General features: G+C 42.9%; 1 protein-coding gene across 2 annotated transcripts in view; it reads right to left on the minus strand.

Moving 5' to 3' along the window:
* npas2 (neuronal PAS domain protein 2) overlaps positions 1-23484 on the minus strand; it is a 68474-nt gene that overhangs the window by 22941 nt on the left and 22049 nt on the right. The window contains exon 1 of one of the 2 annotated variants that reach the window (XM_034098685.1): positions 3023-3413. The exons of the other annotated variant lie outside the window; for it this stretch is intronic. The gene's annotated coding sequence lies outside the window, so the exon portion shown is untranslated. Of the gene's footprint in view, positions 1-3022; positions 3414-23484 lie in introns of those variants that run through there. 2 annotated transcript variants of the gene reach the window in all.

Below are 23484 nucleotides of genomic sequence, written 5' to 3' on the forward strand. Positions count from 1 at the left end.
TTACACTTGTGCCTTAGGCGGGTATTTAAAGCCTTTAACCAGCAACCTGAACTCATGACAGTCAGTACACTGAGGTTCAAGTTCATGAGTAAACTCAGGAAGTAAACAGGCTGTAAAAGGATGGAGACTGTTACTCTGACAAGAAATTGCTTTATTCCTAAACGTACAGGAAAAGCGGGGTTGGAATAACTGTGTGTTTTTCTGGAGGCAGTGTAGGTTTCCTTTCTTTTAAAGTTTAATGGAGGAAAAGCCCCTGCTGTCACCAACCGAACCTCACACCTCACCCTATAGCTTGTTGTGGGATATAATGTTGCTCCTTTGTATATTTAATTTCACTCTACTCACCAGGCAAACAGCATTAGCACAGTGCATATTTTAAATTATATTTGGAGTCTTTTTAATGCCTTGAGAAAAACGACATCTGAAAAAACCCTGTTTCCCCGCATCTTTCCACTTTCATGCAGATTCAAATTAAATGAGGTCATGCTTTCTGTCATATCCTCCTTTAGAGATTACTAACACCTGTGTGTGGCTCTCAGTTAATGATGCATACTTTTTGAGCATATGGATTGTTTCTGAAACCATCAGTAACTTTACGATAACGATTGCTTGTAGAAGCCTTGGAACAGGTGAGAGATCTTGAGAGCAGATATTTTCCTCAGAGCCGTCAGAGACAGAATACCCGTTTGATCAGAGATTGAGGTGTGGTCTGTCGGCCCCAGCACGTAAGGATTGGAGCTGAAAACGATTTGCTGCCATATGTGATTTATTATAGATTTTTCCATATGGATGGCATGCACATACTTTCATCGGATGCACAGCATGTCCGTACTGAGAACTATATTCAGATCTGACTCACTGTTTTGTCACAAGGACACAGTTTCAAAGTCTTGAAGCAGATAAGAGCTAAACACCCAGACTTGTTTAAGTGTTGATCAGTTTACTGGGTAATTCATTCATTCATTCACATTAGTGCAGTTTATCTTTAATCTATTGGAAGCCCAAAGAGCAAAGAGACCTACTTTGTTCACTTGTGACATACTGAGCAAGCTTGCTTCTATTATCTTGGCAGATAATTACCTCCATATTAAACTGTCAGCAGGATTACAGAAAAACTTCTGACCCGCTTTTCATAAAACTTGCTGGAAGTGTGTAGTATAGACCAAAGAAGAACACATTACATTTTGGAGCGGTTATGTATCAAGAGGCAGATATACGCATTATTTTGTACTCATGGAAATAGCTTTGGTAGAGGTCTGTGTTCTCTGAGTGTACTTTGGTTTATCCTATGACCCAAATATTAGAATTTGGCTTAAACAATTTATTTGCATCTAACCTCTGACCTCTTCATATCTCTAGGCAAATGTGGCCATTATAGGCAATGTTACCAAAACCTGGAAAATAATTGTTTAATGGCAATACTGGATTTCTGCATTCAGAAACCTTTTCTCAATATATTTCAATATAGAATCCATATTGGTTGCATACTTTCTAGTTTGAAATCGACAAACCAGAAATGGTCAGTAAAGATGACACTTCAAACTTCAAGTTCGAACCCAACAGTCTCACCAGCTCAGATATTCACAGCAGTTTCTCATTATTGAGATTTGAAAACCGGCACACAGGCAATGTTTGATTATTAAATTCAGTCTCATATCAATATATTACCCAGCCCTATCTGGAATAACACAATACACCCACTCATTAAGTGCTGCTGACCATTCAGAGTAGAGTTATTAGAGGGTTTATCAAGCTTATGTATCCATTGCTCACACATACACACTTAATAAATCAGGTGACAGAGTGCTTGTGAGAAAATGCTACCTGTACGCTTCAACAGTCTTCAAAAATACAATGGGTTCCAGCTGAAGAGCTTGCAGTGTGATGCTGCTGTTGTGCTGGTAGAGTAGTTTTAAACTGGAGTAGTGACTGCTACTGTATGTGTGTGTAAGGTTTACATTGCCGGACCACCTCCCCCTGCAGCTGGTTTTGAGCTGTCAGGTAAACATTAACTGGGCTGGACAATTGTTTTAGTTCAGCTGGAAATTATTGATTTGACACATACGCCTGTTTGATCTTACATCGCAAATAATTTGAAATCATATTTCACTAATTTGCTTTCATTTACCCATAAATGCTTATTGTGGGTAAATATTACAATACATACTGTACATGATAACATCACAATGTCCAACACCTTTGTGATCAGGAATTCATCTGGTGGTCCTTTGTTTATCAATATCTTAGCATTTATTTAGAAAATAAATATATTTGCAATGGGGTACATTTAGAAAATTCTAAATGTTTAAAACAAATATTGTAAGTTGTAAAAACATTATTTCTGGGGGGATTTTTGTTGTTGACTGATAAGGAAAGCCTTGGCTACTATAGGTTACACACCTAGCCATAAAAACAGTGGGTGGGCCAATGAGTGCACTCAATGATCCTTTAACTTCCAGTATAGTAAATAAGTAATTCTGTCACACTTCATCCGTAGACCTCTGTGTAATAAAACTGTGTCAAGTGCAAATGAGAAGTCAAAAATACTGGGCTAAAATGAAAAACAGTGGGTTAGTGAAAGACATGTGAACTCCAGTAGACTCAAAGCTGCCAGGTTGGGTAACATCAGCCTGACCTAAACCCGTTGAGAAATTATGAAAGGATTTATTTTCCCGTGACTTTTAACATTTTGCTCTCTGACAATCCCTTCAGTGTTTTACCATGCATGTCACCATCAGCAGAGGTACAAACGGGGAGAAGAAATGTGTTATTTCAACCTTGTAACGAGGGCACTAGAATGACTGTGCGCTGAAAACATGTAAGCAGCATTCAAGAGCTCTTGTAACGTTGCTCATACAAGACTCCCGTAATCCACACAATATATTCAGCCTAAACAGTCTGACAGGAGTAAGCATAATTGAGAAAAGCTAAGCATGCTGTCGAACACCTCTCCTTTAAAACGCTGGTGAACTTTGATGTTATAACAACGCGACACTGAAAGCTTACATTAAATCTCACCTACCTTGAAAACGTGTGTCCAGAAGAAAGAATGGTCGACACTTAACTTTAACCAATCTGTTCATTTTTTTAAACTACAGCATAGCAGCTTAACGTCACCACCACGAGAGCACCGAAAGCGTTACATTGCATAACAACGCCTAAGTTAAAAACGTGCTGTTATTGATCGCCGGTGAGCTGTCTGTGGCTTTGACAGTCCTCATGTATCAACAAAACACACCAGATAAATGTCCCTTTTGTGGTGTTTGCTAGTTGCGGGCTGTGTCTGTCTATTTTCCAGGCACTGTACTCCACATCCTCCGCTGGCAGGGACTTGTAAACAGGACCGAGTGGCTGAGAGAAAGTAGGTCAGCTGGTAGCTCAATACTCGGCTAACGACGGCAGGAGCAGCAGCATAAGCAGTGTGCAGCACATGAGCACAACCGACAGAAACCTGTAGTGACCGGGGGGTGATTGTAATATTTAGCATGTGCTTTATGCATAATCGCACCCCACTAAATGACATGTTGATGTGTAATGTGTGTGTGGGAAGTAACTAAGTACATTTACTCAAGTACTGTAGGCTACTACAATTTGGAGGTAGCCCTACTCTCACTTTACTTGAGTATTTCCATTTTGTGCTACTTTATACCTCTATTCCACTACATTTGAAAGAGAAACAATGTAAGTTTACCCCACTACATTTATCAAACAGTTTAAGCTTTTAATAAAATACATCTCTAAAAACTAAACGAGTGGAGCAACTCAGAAAAGAGTGAAATTATTTTCCAAAAAGTCAATCAGAACTTTGTTTGTCTACAACATAACTACGTGATGCAACCATATTATCTAGAAAGGTCACATATAAATATAATTATATACACATAAAGGCACTTTTTCTGCAGAATGATTACTTTTACTTTTGATACTATACCTTTGTACTTGTACCAAAGTAAGATTCTAAATGCAGGACTTCAACTTGTAATCAAGTATTTTGACAGTAGTGCATTGATAATTTACTCAAGTAAAGCATCTGAATACTACTTCACTGTTGTGTGTGCGCGTACGCATTTGTATGTGCATGCATGCGTGTGTGCAGTGGCGGTTCTTGAACATTTTACATGGGGTGGCAAAGGGGGGGCAAGAGGTCATGCCAGGGTGGCATGGGAGGGCGTACAGTACGTGGTATTTTATACTGTATAACCTTTTTATTGTTAAATCATGCCCTAACACAACTGTTCTTAATGCACAAGAGAAATAAGGTGTTCAGATAAACAAACTCAAATATAGTATAAAACAGCAGAAAATACTCATGATACCCTAGAATTCTGCTTACGGGCCGTCCACACGGAGGCGTACGTTGAAGCTTCAACGCTTCTTCCCATTCACTTTGAATGGGGTGACGTCAGGCTTTGCCGAACTGCATTGTGGGAGCATCGCTTCACTTTGCTCGCGTTGCTCGCTTAAAAAGTTGAGCAATGTTCAACTTTTGAAGCTTCGACGGAAACGTCAGCCAATCAAATCATATGCCAGTACAAGCTCTAGCCAATCAACCGCGTGCTTGTGTGTCCGGGGCGGGATATTCATGTGATTGATTGTTGGTCGAGCTTCAAACATGCCCGCCGGCAGGCTTCAACGCACGCCGCCGTGTGAACGCTGCGTTACTGTAAGTACAGTAAAAGTACTTAGTTGTAATTAAGTACGCAAATGACATCACCTATCTCTTAAGAGAGCTAAAGGTGACCTGTGCAGCAACATATTTCAATAAATATTTGTCAATCAATACTAAGAGCCACTAGATTGTGCTGCTGCAATGGAATATGTAGGCAAGGAGAATAAAAACATATCATGTGGTCCAGCTGGAGTTTCATCTGCCTCTATCCCTCTTTCTGACACTTACTCTTTATTCCTCGCATACATTTTTTCTTCTTCACTAATGTCTTCATCTCCTCCTGGCTTTCTCCTGCTCTGACCCTCCTGGGCTCTTCAGTGTACTCTCTTGTCCTTTTCCTCTTTCTGTTCGTCTTGATCACTTCTCAGATATGTCTTTTTTGTTGTTGACTCACTCCAGCTACTCTGGCCTGCAGGAGTCTACTTGTGAAAAGCACTGGTACAAATGCTTGTATAACCTTACACGTTAGGGCCATGTAGCTAATAAGTAGAATATAATAAATATAAAATCAGAAAGTATTTATCAAACGCAAACAGGCAGCTGTGTTTAGAACCAGTTTGACGGGTAAAGGATGTATCCTGGTTTCATTTATCAGCCTCATTGCTGTGATGTGTGAGAGCAGGGCCGTCCCTGGCCAACTTGGGGCCCCAAGCGACATTGTGAGATGAGCCCCCCCCCCCCCCCCACCGACAGAAGTGAAAACCATTTTTTGGGAAACAAAGTACTTTGCAAATATAATTCCTGTTTATTATTATTATCAACACAGTTACTTTTTTATATAGTGAGTTAAATGGTAAATGTGCATGTATGTCGTTCAGTATGCATTTACAGGTGAATACGTCTGCATTTCCTGCCAAATACTAGCCTCAAAAATATTAAAATAGAATTAACCTGTTAAGCCCCAAGCCTGTTTTTCAGGTCTCAGGCTCGAAAATGACATTTCCAGAACAAATGACCATAACTACACTTCTAAAACGGGAAAATTAATAATCTTTTTTCTCAAAGTAATGATAAACCTGTGAGTTGGATGTAGAAAAGTCAGAATCAATATAGATGTTTTTTATTTTAAAGAAAATTCAGATTGAACATAGTAAAAAAATGTAAATTATAGTGTCATTCTTTTTTACTTATAGTGAAAACCACCCTTGGATGATGGGTTAGTAGACTAAAAGCTTTAGGAATCCAAAGTACAACATATAATAAGTACCCTGTATCAAGATTGATGCAAAACAAGTAACATTTGACCACCCAAATAATTCCACCTCTGGGGTCATTTGGGTGGAAATGGGCGTTTTTGCCGTTTCTCTGGAACCCATTGGTCGATTTTGATGATTGACATCTCTTTCGAACCAAAAGAGAGCCAATAGAATCGAAAGGGAATTTCCACACACCACCGTTACCATTGAGAAGTGGGGGCTATGCGCACGCAGTTTGCCTAAAGCGGAAGCTATCTTACGCTCTGAAATCTGAAAACTGAAAACCAGTTTTATTGCTGATGGATTATCAGAAATAATTTCAAAGTGACACAGACACATTGGACTATGGATTAACCTTCAGCAGCGTTTTTATCGTTGTAATGCCATTGAAGACAACTTTTGATCAGCCATAAACAAAGGTAAAACATATTGCCGTGTTTGCTTCCTATAGTGCCACGTGTTGTGATGTCTGTTTTTGTTTATAATGTCACGAGTTTTGATCATGGAGTGATGATACAGATACCTATCGATTCTGTGTAATCTCACGATGCTAATAGATATGTTGGATTTGCATTTACGATAAGTAATAAGGGTTTTATGAGTGAGTTCTGTGCTAACGGCGAAAGCATTTTTTCGCTCAGGGCTAATTCAGAGGCTCAGCGTTAGTATTGTGTTTTTTAATGCTAAAAATGGTTCATATCATCAGTTAGCTGAATGAAACATTCATAGTTTATTAAATATTAAGAAGCCCTCAGACGCTGTTTCCTGCAGATTATGCGTTTTTACGCCTGCCGGCGGGCAGATAAGATTCAACAGGTTAATGCAATTAAACTACTTCTACTAATAATAATAATCAATTCAATAATGTAAATACTATATTATTTTATTATAATATAGTTGTAATATAGTTAAGACAAAACATGCTTATTGTCATAGTCTGCTCCATCATTCACCAGTAGTTTTCCATTCACCTGTCTCACCTGTTTTCCACACCCACTCGTTAACTCACTCTCTTTCTCTTCTGCACCCATTAGCTTCTGCCAGTATTTAAACCCGCACCTTACACACACTCTTTGCCAGATTGTACTTTGCCTCATGCTTGTCTCTCCCGCGTTCAAAACTAGATTGCCTACCCGGTTCCGACCCTGCCTGTCCCCGACCTGGCTGCTCTGCCTGTTTCCTGATCCTGCCTGTCCCTCGACTATCCTGCCTGGCCTGTTATCCGACCCTGCCTGTATCCACGCTGACCGCCTCGCTTACTCCCTGACCCTCTGCCTGTCCCTGACTCACCTTCTGCCCGCTGTCCTCCGGTGCGTTATACTACCCGGTTGGTATTCCTCCGATCCAGTGGAATCTCCAATAAAGTATATTACCAATTCTCCTTGGTTTCTCGAGTGCTGCATTTGGGTTCTCCTTAAGATTGTGACACTTATTACATGCTCAAAAACTGATATTTCTTAAATCTGTATTCAAATGTAGTTCCCTCTGTCAGCAATGTATCAACAACTACACGCACATTTCTATCAGTATTTCTCTGTGTTGTGGTTGACATGATGATGACTGTTAAGAGTTAAGGGGAGAGGCTGAGCATCACCATGAAATGTGCCTCGCGCAGGGGGCCTCGCGCAGGGGGCTTCATGCAGGGGGTCTCGGCTTGTGCGTAGTTCTCAGCGCAGTTCTCCGATTTGCACATTTCATGGTGATGCTCAGCCTCTCCCCTTAACTCTTAACAGTCATCATCATGTCAACCACAACACAGAGAAATACTGATAGAAATGTGCGTGTAGTTGTTGATACATTGCTGACAGAGGGAACTACATTTGAATACAGATTTAAGAAATATCAGTTTTTGAGCATGTAATGGCCCCCTGTGCAATGTGAGGCCCCATGCAGCCTGCATGATCGGCCTGTAGGGAGGGACGGCCCTGTGTGAGAGTAATTTACATGGATTTAATAGTAGGCCTACCGCATACCCAGCTAGCGGGGAACATTCTCACAACTTTGGCTAACGTTACCTATTGGTTCTAATAAGGTTTTAAAGAAACGTTTTAATCTGATGTTCAAAGAACCTTTTTAGGATGTTTAAAAAAAACAAAATGTTTTCAAAAAAAATTCCTATAAGGTTTAAGGTTAACTAAGACATAACGTTTTAACTGCAACATTCAGAGGATGTTTTCAGAATGTTATTGAGGCCTGAGATGACAGAAAGTGTTTTATAAAATGTTCCTTTAATGTGATATGTTAACAAAGGTGGAACGTTTTGCCTGCAACATTCTAAGGATGTGTTTTGGACATTGTTGGGTAACACATTAAAGATGTTCTTTATAAAACGTTCCCTCAATGTTACAGAACATTCTCCAAGAAACATTCAGATAATGTTTTCAGGAGGTTATTCTTTTTTTATAAAACGTTCCTGTGAGGGCAAATATTAACACGGTCATGGTCAACGTCAGATTTATTTCTAGAGCGCTTTAAAAAACGAACTTGTTGCATTTGTTTGAAAAGGATGTTCTAAAAAAAATCTGATGTCATCATATTTTCCTTTTGAAAAAAACACACAAGCACGTAATTGATGATAAGCTGTAAGCATATATTGCATGTTTGCGGTGGCATGTGTGAGTTCCCAGCTAGAAATGTTTGTTACCATTCGTTGTTCTAGGAATGTTTTCAGCGGGACGTTTTATTTTGGTTCCCAGAATGTTCTTCTGAAAGGTAGGATAACGTTATTTAAAAACATTCTAGAAATGTTTGGTGATAACCTTCTTAAGATGTTTTTGATAACCTTCTTAAGATGTTTTTGATAACATTGTTAGAACATTGTCATGAACATGAACATGGTCTTAACGGACCAGACCCGGGCGACAGAAGCTGGCTTTGGGGACGTGGAACGTCACCTCTCTGGGGGGGAAGGAGCCGGAGCTTGTGCGGGAGGTGGAGCGTTATCAGCTGGATCTGGTTGGGCTCACCTCTACGCACAGCGTCGGCTCTGGAACCTTACTTCTGGATAGGGGTTGGACTCTATTCTTCTCTGAAGTTGCTCAAGGTGTGAGGCGCCGGGCGGGTGTGGGGATACTCACAAGTCCCCGGTTGGGTGCTTCGTTGTTGGAGTTTACCCCAGTGGACGAGAGGGTCGCCTCCCTACGCCTGCGGGTTATGGGGGGGAAAACGTTGACTGTTGTGTGTGCTTATGCACCCAACAGCAGTTCAGAGTATACAGGCCTTCTTGGAGACGCTGGAAAGAGTCCTATATGGGGCTCTTGAAGGGGACTCTTTAATCTTGCTGGGAGACTTCAACGCACATGTGGGCAATGATGGAGACACTTGGAGGGGCGTGATTGGGAGGAACGGCCCCCCTTATCTGAACCGGAGTGGTGGTTTGTTACTGGACTTCTGTGCTAGTCATGGATTGGCCATAACAAACACCATGTTCGAACATAAGGATGCTCATAAGTGTACGTGGTACCAGAGCACCCAAGGCAGAAGGTCCATGATCGATTTCGTTATCGTTATCGAGGGGCGGAGTTGTCAACTGATCACCATCTGGTGGTGAGTTGGGTCGAGTGGCGGGAGAAGCCTCTGGATAGACCTGATAAGCCCAAACGTGTAGTTCGGGTGAACTGGGAACGTCTGGAGGAGGCCCAAGTTCAGGAGGCCTTCAACTCACACCTCCGGCGGTCTGTGTTCAAAGCCTCTATTGCCGAAGCCGCGGCGGTGAGCTGTGGTCTCAAGGTCTTAGGTGCCTCAAGGGGCGGTAACCCTCGAACCTCCTGGTGGACACCGGTGGTCAGGGAAGCCGTCTGATTGAAGAAGGAGGCCTTCAGGGATTTGTTATCCCAGGGGACTCCCGAGGCAGTTGCAAGGTACCGACAGACCCGAAGGGCAGCAGCCTCAGCCGTGGCCGAGGCAAAGCAGCGGGTGTGGGAGAAGTTCGGAGAAGACATGGAAAAGGACTTTCGGGCGGCACCAAAGTTGTTCTGGAAAACTGTCCGACACCTCAGGAGGGGGAAGCAGGGAACAATCCAAGCTGTGTACAGTAAGGATGGGACGTTGTTGACCTCAACTGATGGAGTGTTGGGGCGTTGGAAGGAACACTTTGAGGAACTCCTGAACCCGACAACTCCACCCTCTATGTTAGAGGCAGAGCTGGAGTATGACGGGGGATCAACACCAATCTCCCGGGGGGAGGTCACTGAGGTCGTCAAACAACTCCACAGTGGCAAAGCCCCGGGGGTGGATGAGATCCGCCCAGAAATGCTGAAGGCTCTGGGTGTTGAGAGACTGTCATGGTTGACACGTCTCATCAACGTTGCGTGGAAGTCGGAAACAGTACAGAAGGAGTAGCAGACCGGGGTGGTGGTTCCCCTTTTCAAATAGGGGGATCAGAGGGTGTGTGCCAATTACAGAGGCATCACACTACTCAGCCTCCTCGGGAAAGTTTACTCCAAGGTACTCGAAAGGAGGGTCAGGCCGATTGTCGAACCTCAGATTGAGGAGGAACAATGCGGATTCCGTCCTGGTTGTGGAACGACGGATCAGCTTTTTACTCTCGCAAGGATCCTGGAGGGGGCCTGGGAGTATGCTTATCCGGTCTACATGTGTTTTGTAGACTTGGAGAAGGCGTATGACCGGGTTCCCAGGGAGTTACTGTGGGAGGTGCTGCAGGAGTATGGGGTGAGGGGTTCTCTACTCAGGGCCATCCAATCTCTGTACTCCCAAAGCCAGAGCTGTGTCCGGGTCCTCGGCAGTCGGACCCATTTCTGGTGAGGGTTGGCCTCCGCCAGGGCTGCGCTTTGTCACCAATCCTGTTTGTAATATACATGGATCAGATTTCGAGGCGTAGTTGTGGGGGAGGGGGTCTGCAGTACGGTGGGCTAAGGATTGCACCACTGCTTTTTGCAGATTATGTGGTTCTAATGGCTTCATCGGTCTGCGACCTTTAGCACTCACTCGATCGGTTCGCAACCGAGTGTGAAGCGGCTGGGATGAGGATCAGCACCTCCAAATCTGAGGCCATGGTTCTCAGCAGGAAACCGATGGACTGTCCACTCCAAGTAGGGAATGAGTCCTTACCCCAAGTGAAGGAGTTCAAGTATCTCGGGGTCTTGTTCTCGAGTGAGGGAACAATGGAGCGTGAGATGGGCCGGAGAATCGGAGCAGCGGGAGCGGTACTGCAGTCGCTTTACCGCACCATTGTGGCGAAAAGAGAGCTGAGCCAGAAGGCAAAGCTCTCTGTCTACCGGGCCATTTTCGTTCCTACCCTCACCTATGTGTAGCAGGATGAGCAGTAAATAGTGTTGTAAGGCATATTCTTTTTAGCCTATCACCGCCAGGGGGCACCCTATAAAGGAGCAGAGGCTTCTAGCTGGCGGCCTCTTGTTTGCTGGTGCCCAGACCTACCCACTTCCGTTTTTGCCGTGTTTTGCTTCCGCCACCGGCGTAGCGGAGGGTCTTCCTGGCGATGCCCGTCAAGTAGCTGTAACATAGAGAGCATGAAACTCTCTCCTCTCTGCCTGATCGGGCCATGCTAAGGCTTTAAAGAACCGCTGCTGTTTTGCTGCACCGAAAAGAGACGGGTTTCTGACGCAGGGTCATCACCCGTACTGCTGATCCTGTGTGCTGCTAAGTGCTAGTAGATTGTCTGCGTCTGGCTATCGTGTCTGGTCCGGTTTGGCATTGCCTACGGCAGTATCATTACCTGCTCTACTGATCCTGTGCTACTGGACACTACTTAGATTGTTCGCTTTTGGCTACTGTGTTTGGGCCGGTTTAGCGTAGCCTACTCTGCACTATAGGTCCGCTCCCCTTAGTGGGATTCTAGTGACTGGACTGCTGGGCTAACTCCTTCTGTTTAGTTATTCTTTCCTTCACCAATTCAAACTATTTTGTTTACTTTTGTTCCTTTTCATTAATAGTTTTTTTTTTTTTATTCCTATTTTTCTTTGTTTTCTTTTGGTTTATTTTATACTTAATTAGTGTCAATATATCTTTGCTCAATTCATTGTTTGTTTATATGATTTTGGTTTAGGTTTTCTTTCTTTGCTATTTTTGCATAGTTTTGTTTATGCCGCAGGATTGCCCGTATGGCTGCGGCTAATTTTGGTTTATTTCATTTTGAGTCATTCTGTGTTTTTGTCCCCCATTTATTCCTGTTTTCCCTTGTTTTCCTGTTTTAGTTACTGAGAGCTGAAGGTGGTGGTATTGGTGTCCGAGGTGGTGGCTTCCCCCTTTCCCTGTGCTGTGCTTCCCCCGAGTTTTTGGATCTTTTCTCCGTGTGATTGTGTGAGTGTGGAACACGTGTGACCGGGGTGACTTAAGTTTGTTTTTGTGGGATCCCTCTACTCATTCGTTGACCCTCTCCCCCACTGATAAGCCCCCCCCCCCCCTTGTTCGTTCTCTCCCTTTTGGATATAGCCCTGTGTGACGGTTTTTATAAAGTGTATTTTTACTATTGTATAAATAAACTGTTCTATTTTTGATAATTGAACCACGTCTCTTGTTCTATGAGTAACCAAACCTGTGTGTCCTAGTGACTTAAAACTTGTCACATTTCCCTGGGTGAAATTCCCAGGGTGGCGTTGTCGGACTTAGCGGTTTAAACCAAACTGTTAAATTAATTAATTATTCTGCGGCCACTGCAACAAACGGTCATGAAGGATGGGTCATGACCAAAAGAACGAGATCGCGGATACAAGTGGCCGAGATGGGTTTTCTCTGCAGGGTGGCTGGTGTCTCCCTTAGGGATAAGGTGAGAAGTTCAGTCATCCGGGAGGGACTCAGAGTTGAACCGCTCCTCCTTCGCGTCGAAAGGAGCCAGTTGAGGTGGTTCGGGCACCTAGTAAGCCACTTGGGCGCCTCCCTAGGGACGTGTTCCAGGCACGTCCAGCAGGGAAGAGACCAAGGGGTAGACCTAGGACCAGGTGGAGGGATTATATCTCTTCGCTGGCCTGGGAGCGCCATGGGATCCCCCAGTCAGAGCTGGTTGATGTGGCCAGGGAAAAGAAAGTTTGGGGCTCTCTGCTGGACCTGCTGGACCTGCTGGACCTGCTACCCCCGCGACCCGACCACGGAAAAGCGGGAGAAGATGGATGGATGGATATTAGAACATTATGCTCTACTGTTATTAAAACGTTTTCAGAGGGACGTTTTATTTTGGTTCCCAGAATGTTCTTCTGAAAGGTAGGATAACTTTCTCTAAAAACATTCTTAACATTGTTGGTGATAACTTTCTTAAGATATATGAGCGCATTGAGACAATGAATAGGACGTATAAAAACGAATTTATGCATGTCAATATTCACTCACATGCACTTATAATCACACTAAAGGTATGTAGGCCCACAGTATTCATAATATCATATGTGTAAAATATCCGAAAATAATCACACTTTTTTCTGACTATAAAGGTTGTGTCTCGTATGTAGGTTCTAACTGTTGGATGAACTATCTGGCCGTGTGTGGTTTGTGAGGGCTGCGTATAAACAGTGTCTGCTGTTTATGCATATTGGATACAAATCGTTATTGCACCCTTTAGATTTGAGACCGACAGACATATAGAGGAACGGACAGACTGTTACTGCCCGTCCCTGAAACCCCTGTTAGTGTTTGTATGTGTTTGTTTCTACTGTGTGTCTCTCTCTCTGCCTGCTGGTCTGCTCGACACGGCTGGGAGCAATCTCCAATCAACCACACCTGCAACCTGCTTATCAGCCACACTATGAAAACCTGCAGCCTGCACTCATTCCCTGCCGGATTGTTGCCGTGAACGGATTGTTGCCGTGAACGGTTTGTTGCCGTGAACGGTTTGTTGCGTGCCGCTCTAGCTTTTTGCCAGCATATTCTTTGACAACTTTGCCTGCTTTTGCCTCACACTCATTTGTATGTCTCTCCCAGGAGGAATCCAAGGCCTTCCACACTCCCAAGACCAGCCAGGCCTCTCCCTGGAACAACAGTTCCCACTGCTGCCATAACCAACCTCCACTCCCAGCTCCCCTTTTCTAATAAACAAATGTTACTTTCACCAGCTGATTCCGAGTCATCCTTTTACATGTGTTAATAGTCAAATTCCAATAGTTAAGTAAACTATCATAATCATCCTTATGACCACAGTGGTCAGTCCACTTACCCAGGAATTTTGAGTTGAACAATTACAGGAATATTATGTCTTTATGTTCTAATAATGTAAACATATTTTAGTAAATTGTTATCACAGAACATTTGCATAATGTTTTAAACATAAAGCATGTTATCCTTCTCTAAAATAATAACATTCTGGCAACATAAACAAATCTAACTTGCAGCTGAAAACATTTTAAGAACAGTAGGGCATAATGTTCTAACAATGTTATCAACAATGTTATCAAAAACATTTTAACAATGTTTTTAGAGAACGTTATCCTACCTTTCAGAGGAACATTCTGGGAACCAAAATAAAAGCTTCTGCTGAAAACATTTTAAGAATAGGAGGGCATAATGTTCTAACAATGTTATCACCAAACATTTTAAGAATGTCTTTAGAGAACGTTATCCTACCTTTCAGAAGAACGTTCTGGGAACCAAAAGAAAACTTCCTGCTGAAAACATTCCTAGAACAATGAATGTAACATTCTCAGAATGTTTTCAGAACCAAAAATGTCTAGCTGGGTAGTTGAGCAAATAAAAGTGATCGATCTCCCAGCTACCGCTGTCTGTGTAGTAGGCTATTTTGTAACGTAACGCCCCAAACAGCGCCCGCCTTTTAACAATATCGATTCAAATGGCAGCGCTTTATTAATATTTTGTTTCAAGCTCTCGTCCTTAGTAAAAACAAAACTAGTGGAAGGGGAAATGCTCCAAGGGGAAGCTGATCCACCCTCAGGTGCTGGGACAGCTCGGTCTCTCTGCAGCTGCGTGAGCGGTCTGTGAACGCCGCGTTTTTAACGGGTCTAAGATGATATTTAAAATCATTCACTTTTAATTAATGTACTGCTTGTTTTGTTGCCTGAGAAGCTTGTGGACATAGTGTAGTAGGTTTGTTTCTACAAGTACACAAAAGTTAGGGGGGCAGCTGGGGGGGCAAGGCAGTGTGGGGGGGGGGCAGCTTCCCCCCCCGTAGATCCGCCCTGTGTGTGTCACATACACAGGGCGGATCTACACACAGTGTGTGTGCACGGTCTTAACCTATAAACCACTTGACCGTGGAAGCTTGACAAGAAGCCTTTAATCTATTAGGTTCACAATTATCAAGTAAGAACAGCCCGGTGTGAACTCGTAGAAATAAGGAGCTGACTTTTGAGAAATGTAAGATACATCCATTTACCTGTCAGCTCCTGTTAGCCTACTGTCACTAAGTGTGTGTGTACTGTGGAAGAAGTATTCAGATCTTTTTTACAACCTTAAGTAAAAGTCCTGCGTTCAATCGAGTAAAGTACAAGTATTCACATCAAAATAGGACCGCAAATAGAAGTTCTTAATATGGAGAATGTCCACTTTCAGAATCTTGTAAAGGCTAAATATTTCAGGACTATAAGTATTGATGCATTTATGTGTACATCATTGTTACAGCTTGCAGTGTACACTATACTCTAGACACTTCTAGAATTGTGTGAGTAACATTTTGTTTTTAGACTTCTCTGTTTCAGTGTGTGTACTATAAATGCTCTGTAGTTGATCTGACTGAAATTGTGATTTTAAATCTCAAAACCGCTACAGTATCTGTCAGGCAGAAACTTGGGACAGGTAATTTGACTGTAAACCTTAAAACTGAACTAACTGACTGGTAGGGTTAACTTTGATTTAAACATTTGTAGAATACTAAGAGCTTTATTGAGTAGGTGTAACTGTATTAAGGGTTAAACTCATAACTGTATAACTTAGGGTTTAATGTAATTGACTTAAAAGACAATAACGAGTCAGGAGGAAGCCAGTCTCGATTTCCTTTTGAGGGCCACCAGCTGCAGAGAGTTAACTAATTAAAGGGACGTGGCCTGTGAGGGACTGTGAGAACTCAGCAATCAGGTCTCCATTTTAGGTAGCACTTTCCTGGAGCGTCAGACAGGCTAAGACATTAGAGTCCTGCGGGAGTCACGAGGGAGTCAAAGAGGAGGCAAATCCTACTTTGATTGAGCTAAGTGTCCCTGGTGTTTTATTTTTATTTGGTTGTTTAGCCCCTCATGCTATAATGATGTGTGTTTTCTCCATTCCTGTCTATGTGTCTTCTCGCAATTATCACTGGCCCCGTGTATCTCGTAATCGATATAACCGACCTGCTCTCGTCTATCCCACATGCTCCACTGAGATCTAACATCTAGTTTCAGGCGGCCTGTGGAACTGCCAGTCAGCTGTTCCTAAGGCTGACTTCATCTCTGGCTACGCTTCCCTGCAGTCCCTGGATTTCCTTGCTCTCACTGAGACCTGGATTACTCCATCCAACACATCCACCCCAGCAGCTCTCTCCACAGCATATTCCTTCTCCCATACACCCAGACCCACTGGCAGAGGAGGTGGCACTGGTCTCCTGCTCTCTCCCAAATGGAGCTTTTCCCTCTTCAAGCTACCTAACTTCACTCCTTCCACCTTTGAATTCCATGCCGTCACAGTAACCCATCCTATACAATTAACCATTGTTGTTCTCTACTGTCCACCAGGCGCCTTGGGGGACTTCTTGGAGGAATTAGATCATCTCCTCTCACACATCCCTGAAACTGGCCCTCCCGCTGTACCTCTCGGAGACTTCAACCTCCAGACGGGGAAGATAGACGAACTAACATCTCTGTTAACCGCCTTTGCTTTCTCACTGTCTCCGTCCCCACCAACTCATAAAGCTGGCAATGTCCTCGATCTCATATTCTCAAGGAACTGCGCTACTTCTAACCTCTCTGTAAACCCGCTCCACACCTCCGATCACTTCTTCATTTCATTCTCTCTACCCCTTTCCAAACATAACAAACTAATCTCTTCTCATCCTGCACCTGTCCGCCGTAACCTTCGTTCTCTCTCCCCCTCTACCTTTGCCTCATCGGTGCTCTCAGCCCTCCCTTCCTCTGACTCGTTCCAATTGCTGCCTCCAAACTCTGCTGCAGAAACTCTCCTCTCTACTCTCTCATCCACTCTGGACTCTCTCTGTCCTCTCACATCTCGGCAGGCTCGTCAGTCACCTCCTGCTCCCTGGCTAAATGACGCACTGCGTGCTAATAGAACCATCCTTCGGGCAGCAGAGCGGAAATGATGGAAATCCAAACACCGTGACGACCTCCTAACCTATCAGGCTCTCCTCTCCTCTTTCTCTGCTTCAATCTCTCAGGCAAAAAGCACTTTCTTTCAAGATAAGATCCAATCTTCCTATTCCAATCCCAAAAAACTATTTTCCATCTTCTCCTCCCTCCTGGACCCCCCCCAAAGCCCCTTCCCCCTCCTCCCTTCTGTCAAGCGACTTTGTTAACCACTTTGAAAAAAAGGTTGATGATATTCGCTCTTCTTTTTCTGACTCACCTCTACTCACCGATGGGTCACCAGACCCTCCTTTCACCCACACACTGACCTCCTTTTCCCCTCTCTCTCCAAGTGAGGTTCTTACCCTCATTACCTCTGCCCGCCCTACCACCTGTCCTCTGGACCCTATCCCTTCAAACCTCCTTCAGACTATCGCTCCTGATATTCTACCGTTTCTCACCCATTTCATCAACTTCTCTAACTTCTGGTCACTTTCCAAACAGTCTCAAGGAGGCAAGAGTAAACCCTCTCCTAAAGAAACCCACTCTCAACCCGTCAGATGTTATAAACTACAGGCCTGTCTCTCTTCTCCCGTTCCTGTCTAAAACACTTGAATGCGCTGTCTTGAGACAACTCTCCTGCTATCTCCAACAGAACAACCTTCTGGATCCGCACCAGTCGGGTTTCAAGGCAGGTCACTCCACAGAAACTGCCCTCCTTGCTGTCACTGAGGAACTGCACACTGCTAAAACAGCCTCCCTCTCCTCTGTCATCATCCTTTTGGACCTGTCTGCTGCATTCAACACGGTGAATCATCAGATCCTCCTTCGCACTCTCCAAGAACTTGGAGTTTCAGGCTCTGCACTTTCCCTCCTCACCTCATACCTCAAAGACCGTACCTACAGGGTAACTTGGAGAGGGTCCGAGTCCGACCCTTGTCAATTAACTACAGGGGTCCCTCAGGGCTCTGTTCTTGGTCCCCTCCTCTTCTCCTTGTACACAAACTCGCTCGGATCAGTCATTAGCCCGCATGGTTTTTCATACCACTGCTACGCTGACGACACCCAATTAATTATGTCCTTTCCCCGCTCTGAGACCCAGGTCGTCGCACGCATCTCTGCTTGTCTAGCTGACATCTCTCAGTGGATGTCTGATCATCACCTCAAGCTCAACCTTGACAAGACTGAACTGCTTTTCCTTCCGGGAAAAGATTGTCCCACTCTTGACCTAACAATCAACATGGGCACCTCTGTTGTTTCCCCGACTCAGACTGCAAGGAATCTGGGTGTGATCTTAGATAACAACCTGTCGCTACAACCCGTTGCTGCAGATACACGCTTTACAACATCAGGAGGATGCGTCCCCAGCTGACCCAGAAAGCGACGCAGGTTCTGGTCCAGGCTCTCGTCATCTCACGCCTAGACTACTGCAACTCCCTCCTGGCTGGTCTACCTGCATGTGCCATCCGACCTCTGCAGCTCATCCAGAATGCAGCTGCTTGCCTGGTCTTCAACCTTCCTAAATTCTCCCACACCATGCCGCTCCTCCGCTCCCTCCACTGGCTTCCGATAACTGCTAGAATCCACTTCAAGACAATGGTACTTGCGTACCATGCTGCGAATGGATTTGGCCCTTCCTACATCCAGGACATGGTTAAATCGTACACCCCAGCACGTGCACTCCGCTCTGCATCAACCAAATGGCTCGCTGCACCATCGCTGCGAAGGGGACCCAAGTTCCCATCAGCAAAAACACGTGGGTTTGCTATCCTGGCTCCAAAATGGTGGAATGAGCTGGTGAGGGGAAAGAGTATCTCCTTCCTGCCAGAAAAACAAGCAGATTAGCCTGTCTGACTCTGTCTATAAACCATTTATCTCAATCTGAAGGAAAGGTACTTAATTTCAACACAAGGTTGACACTCAAAATTATAATGAAAAAAATAAGCCAAAGAGGATTTCCCCTCAAGTACATCCATACTTCCTATGTTTTTGTTTTTTTATAACTTCCTGATTGCCTTCTCCCTCAGCTGAAGTCCCAAATGTGGGTCAGTAGTCTGCATGACTAAATTCAAGGGCTCATAACAGACTGACTCCAAATATGTTGCTTCTGCTAAACAATCACAAGAATGGCTACAGAGGCAGATTTATATTCATAGGTTGACAACTTCTGAAACAACTGAGAGTGAGCATTGAAGGCAAAGTGTTTACTTTGTAATACTATTTTGAGAAGGCCATGCAACTTTAGACTCTAAACAACCATACCATTATTTGATTGCCATAGTCAATCAGTATCAGAGGTGGGAAATAACTAAGTACATTTACTCAAGTACTGCACTTAGTCTGTGGGACCCGTTTTCATTATTCAGCTCATTTTCTGTGACATTTACATTACATACAGGGTATGGGTGACCCGGGGCTAACAAAAGTGTGAAAAATGTCCGGGCCTTCTCTGTGTGTGTGTGTGTGTGTGTGTGTGTGTGTGTGTGTGTGTGTGTGTGTGTGTGTGTGTGTGTGTGTGTGTGTGTGTGTGTGTGTGTGTGTGTGTGTGTGTGTGTGTGTGTGTGTGTGTGTGTGTGTGTGTGTGTGTTGCTATTCTTGTGTGGACCAACCCCTGACATACAACCTTACTTGTGAGGACATTTCTTTTTGTGAGGACCTTTTGGCCGGTCCACACAAGCAAAATGCTTGATAATTCCCGTACAAGGTTGCAACATTGTTGATCAATTCAAGCACCTGTCTGCGTGCTCTCACATTCCCGCATTATGCGGGAACCAATCTTTATTTTTTTCACACTCTATCCAAGCTGTACATTTGGGGCAAGACACAATAAATAAAGCTTCGCCAGTTTGGGTCCTTATCACAACTGATCAAGATGGCCAAAAGATTCTCTGCTCAGAGGGCCTTGCAAATGATTTTGGAAGAGAGAGAACCATTTGATGACTATGTAGAGGAAGAGGCTTCAGAATGTGAGGATCACATTTCTGAGAATTCTGAGTCTGACAGTGACTTTGAAGAAGAGGATGAGATTGAGCATCAGCTAGTTACAAAAAAAAGACGAGCCACAGGACCAGCCGGTCAGTGGGCAAAAAAACAAGTGGCACTTTAATTCATTAATGTGATCTAACAAAATGTAAAAGGACAAATATTAACCATATATGCTGTTTATATTGCTTGTAATTTAGATGAAGTAAACATCTGTTGAGTATTTTAACATAAAATAGTTTGATTGTGTTGAATTGAAGCCCAAAAAGGCAGCGGGTCCACCAGACCTACGAACACTGGCTGTCTGAGTAACACAAATGTGAACACCATACAAGGGTTAAGTACAATTTTGAGATACTTGTTCTTTACTGGAGTATTTCCATGTTATGCTACTTTGCACTTCTATTCTACTACAATTCAGGGGTAAATCGTGTACTTTTACTCCACTACATTGATTTAATACCTTTAGTTACTTGAACAAATCAATGACTGGATGTATCAGAACTTTCTCCAATTAAACAAAGATAAAACTGAGGTAATGGTTTTTGGAGCCAAGGCAGAACGTATAAAAGTTAGCGCTGAGCTTCAGCCTGCAATGTTCAAAACAACAGATAAAGCCAGAAATCTAGGTGTAGTCATGGACTCTGACCTGAGTTTCAACAGTCACATTAAAACAGTTACTAAATCAGCCTACTATCACCTAAAGAATCTATCTAGGATTCAAAGACTAATGTCACAGCAGGATTTGGAAAAACTTGTCCATGCCTTTATCTTCAGTAGACTCGACTACTGCAATGGTGTCTTCACAGGTCTCACTAAAAAATCTATTAGGAAGCTGCAGCTGATTCAGAACGCCGCTGCTCGAGTCCTCACTAACACTAAGAAAGTGGATCACATCACTCCTGTTCTGAAGTCTTTACACTGGCTTCCTGTGTGTCAAAGAATGCATTTCAAAATACTGCTGTTGGTTTATAAAGCACTGAATGGTTTTGGCCCAAAATACATTTCTGACCTCCTGCTAAATTATGAACCATCCAGATCTCTCAGGTCTTCAGGGACTGGTCAGCTTTCTGTCCCCAGAGTCAGAACTAAACATGGTAAAGCAGCGTTCAGTTATTATGCTCCAAATATCTGGAACAAACTCCCAGAAACCTGCAGGTCCGCTGCAACTCTGACTACTTTTAAATCCAGGCTGAAGACTTTTCTTTTTGTCGCTGCTTTTAATTGAACTATTCATATCTTAGACTGCACTGTAACTTTTATCCATGTACTTTTTCTTTTAATGTTTAATTGAATTATTCATATCTTAGACTACACTGGAACTTTTATCCATGTATTTTTTCTTTTAATGTTTCTTTTATTAGCTTTTCTTTTTAATGACTGATTTTAAATGCCATTTTCTTAATGTCTTTCATTTTTTGTAAAGCACTTTGAATTGCCTTGTGTTGAAAAGTGCTATATAAATAAACTTGCCTTGCCTTGCCTTACAGATTTGGATTAATTATGTGAAATATAATCAACTCTTAAATAAGACTTTAGTTACACCTGGAGTACATTCACAAGCTACCCTGCAGTATACAAAGTCATTAAAACTAGCTGCACCTTTACCAGCTTGGATAAACACATGAATGCATCGATAATTATAATCAAAATCTAATATATATGTATTCTGAAATGGGCCAATTTGCATAATAAGTACTCTTTTGGTACTTTAGGTATATTTTGATGCTAACACTTTTGTACTTTTAGTCGAGTAACCTTTTCAATGCAGGGCTTTTACTTGTAATTTGTATGTTAATCATTCCACCGTTAATCTGGTTGTGCAGTCTCCACAGAGTCTGCGTAGTATGTACAATTGTAGAAGTCCTGAATTGGATTAACATTTTGTTTTGTTGTGAGTGACTGAAGCCAGGGAAAAACTCATTACTACTCATTATAGCCATAATTCAGCTATTTACAGATTTTCAATAGGTAGATGTTTTTGTTGTTTTTATGACAGACCTGACTTTAATTCTGTACTTATGCTGATAAAAGAACACAATCTGAACAGAAGCTATTTCAATCTTGCTAAAGAGTTGCTAAATACGTGACCACAAGTCTTTTCACAGTTTATTGTGCTGCTTAACAACACAGAAGGGCTTTTTCACACAGCCTGGCTAGCGGCTCTGTGAGGAATTCTGTTCAAAAATATTTTTATCAACGAATGCCAAAGTCATGAACAGTCCTTCTCTGACTGATTGGCTACATAACATTGGCTAAATACTAAATACCATTGCCCTCATGGTTGGATAGGTTAGGTTTAGGCATGAGGAGTGAAATTGGAGCAGGTCATGCCTTCACTATCCCAGCTAGCAGGGAACGTTCTCACAACTTTGGCTAATGTTATCTACAGGTTCTAATAATGTTTTAAAGAAAACGTTTTCATCTGATGTTCAAAGAACCTTTTGAGGATGTTTATTATTTCAAATAATGTTCCTATATGGTTTAAGGTTAACTAAGATATAACGTTTTAACTGCAACATTCAGAGGAAGTTTTGAGGAAGTTATTGAGGCCTAAGATGACAGAAAGGTTTTTATAAAACGTTCTTTTAATGTGATATGTTAACAAAGGTGGAACATTTTGCCTGCAACATTATAAGGATGTTTTTTGGACGTTGTTGAGGTAACACAGTAAAGTTGTTCTTTTATAAAACGTTCCCTCAATGTTACATGATAACAAATGAAGAACATTTTCAAAGCAACATTCAGATAATGTTTTCAGGAGGTTATTCTTTTTTTATAAAACGTTCCTGTGAGGGCAAATATTAACACGGTCATGGTCAACGTCAGATTTATTTGTAGAGCGCTTTAAAAAACAAACTTGTTGCATTTGTTTGAAAAGGATGTTTTAAAAAATCTGATGTCACCATATAACAAGCATGTAATTCATGATAAGCTGTAAGCAGATATTGCATGTTTGTGGTGGCATGTGTGAGTTCCCAGCTAGACATTTTTGGTTCTAAAAACATTCTGAGAATATTACCATTCTAGGATTGTTTCTAGCGGGTAGTTTTATTTTGGTTCCCAGAATGTTCTTCTGAAAGGTAGGATAACGTTCTCTAAAAACATTCTTAACATTTTTGGTGATAACTTTCTTAAAGTGGACCTATCATGCTTTTGAATAATATATTGTTGGGCCATACCTATATAAAACATGTCAAAATACCAAACTGATCATGCATTTTAGCCATGCCTCATTTCGCTCTATTTGCTCTTTTCCAGCCCTGTTTTTGCAAGGGCTGATTCTGTGAGAAGTCTTCTTTGCTGCTTTTGTGGCAGACTACAGCGCCACTTACAGGCCTGGCATATGTACTACAGCGTCTCCAGCGCTTTCGAGCGGCAATGGCTGTGGCCCAACCCCCCATTCCCCTGATAGGTGGAGAGTTGCCCATATAGGTGGAGCACCCCTTTT

The sequence above is a fragment of the Pseudochaenichthys georgianus genome, chromosome 14, assembly GCF_902827115.2.
Source record: "Pseudochaenichthys georgianus chromosome 14, fPseGeo1.2, whole genome shotgun sequence".
Lineage (NCBI taxonomy): Eukaryota > Metazoa > Chordata > Actinopteri > Perciformes > Channichthyidae > Pseudochaenichthys > Pseudochaenichthys georgianus.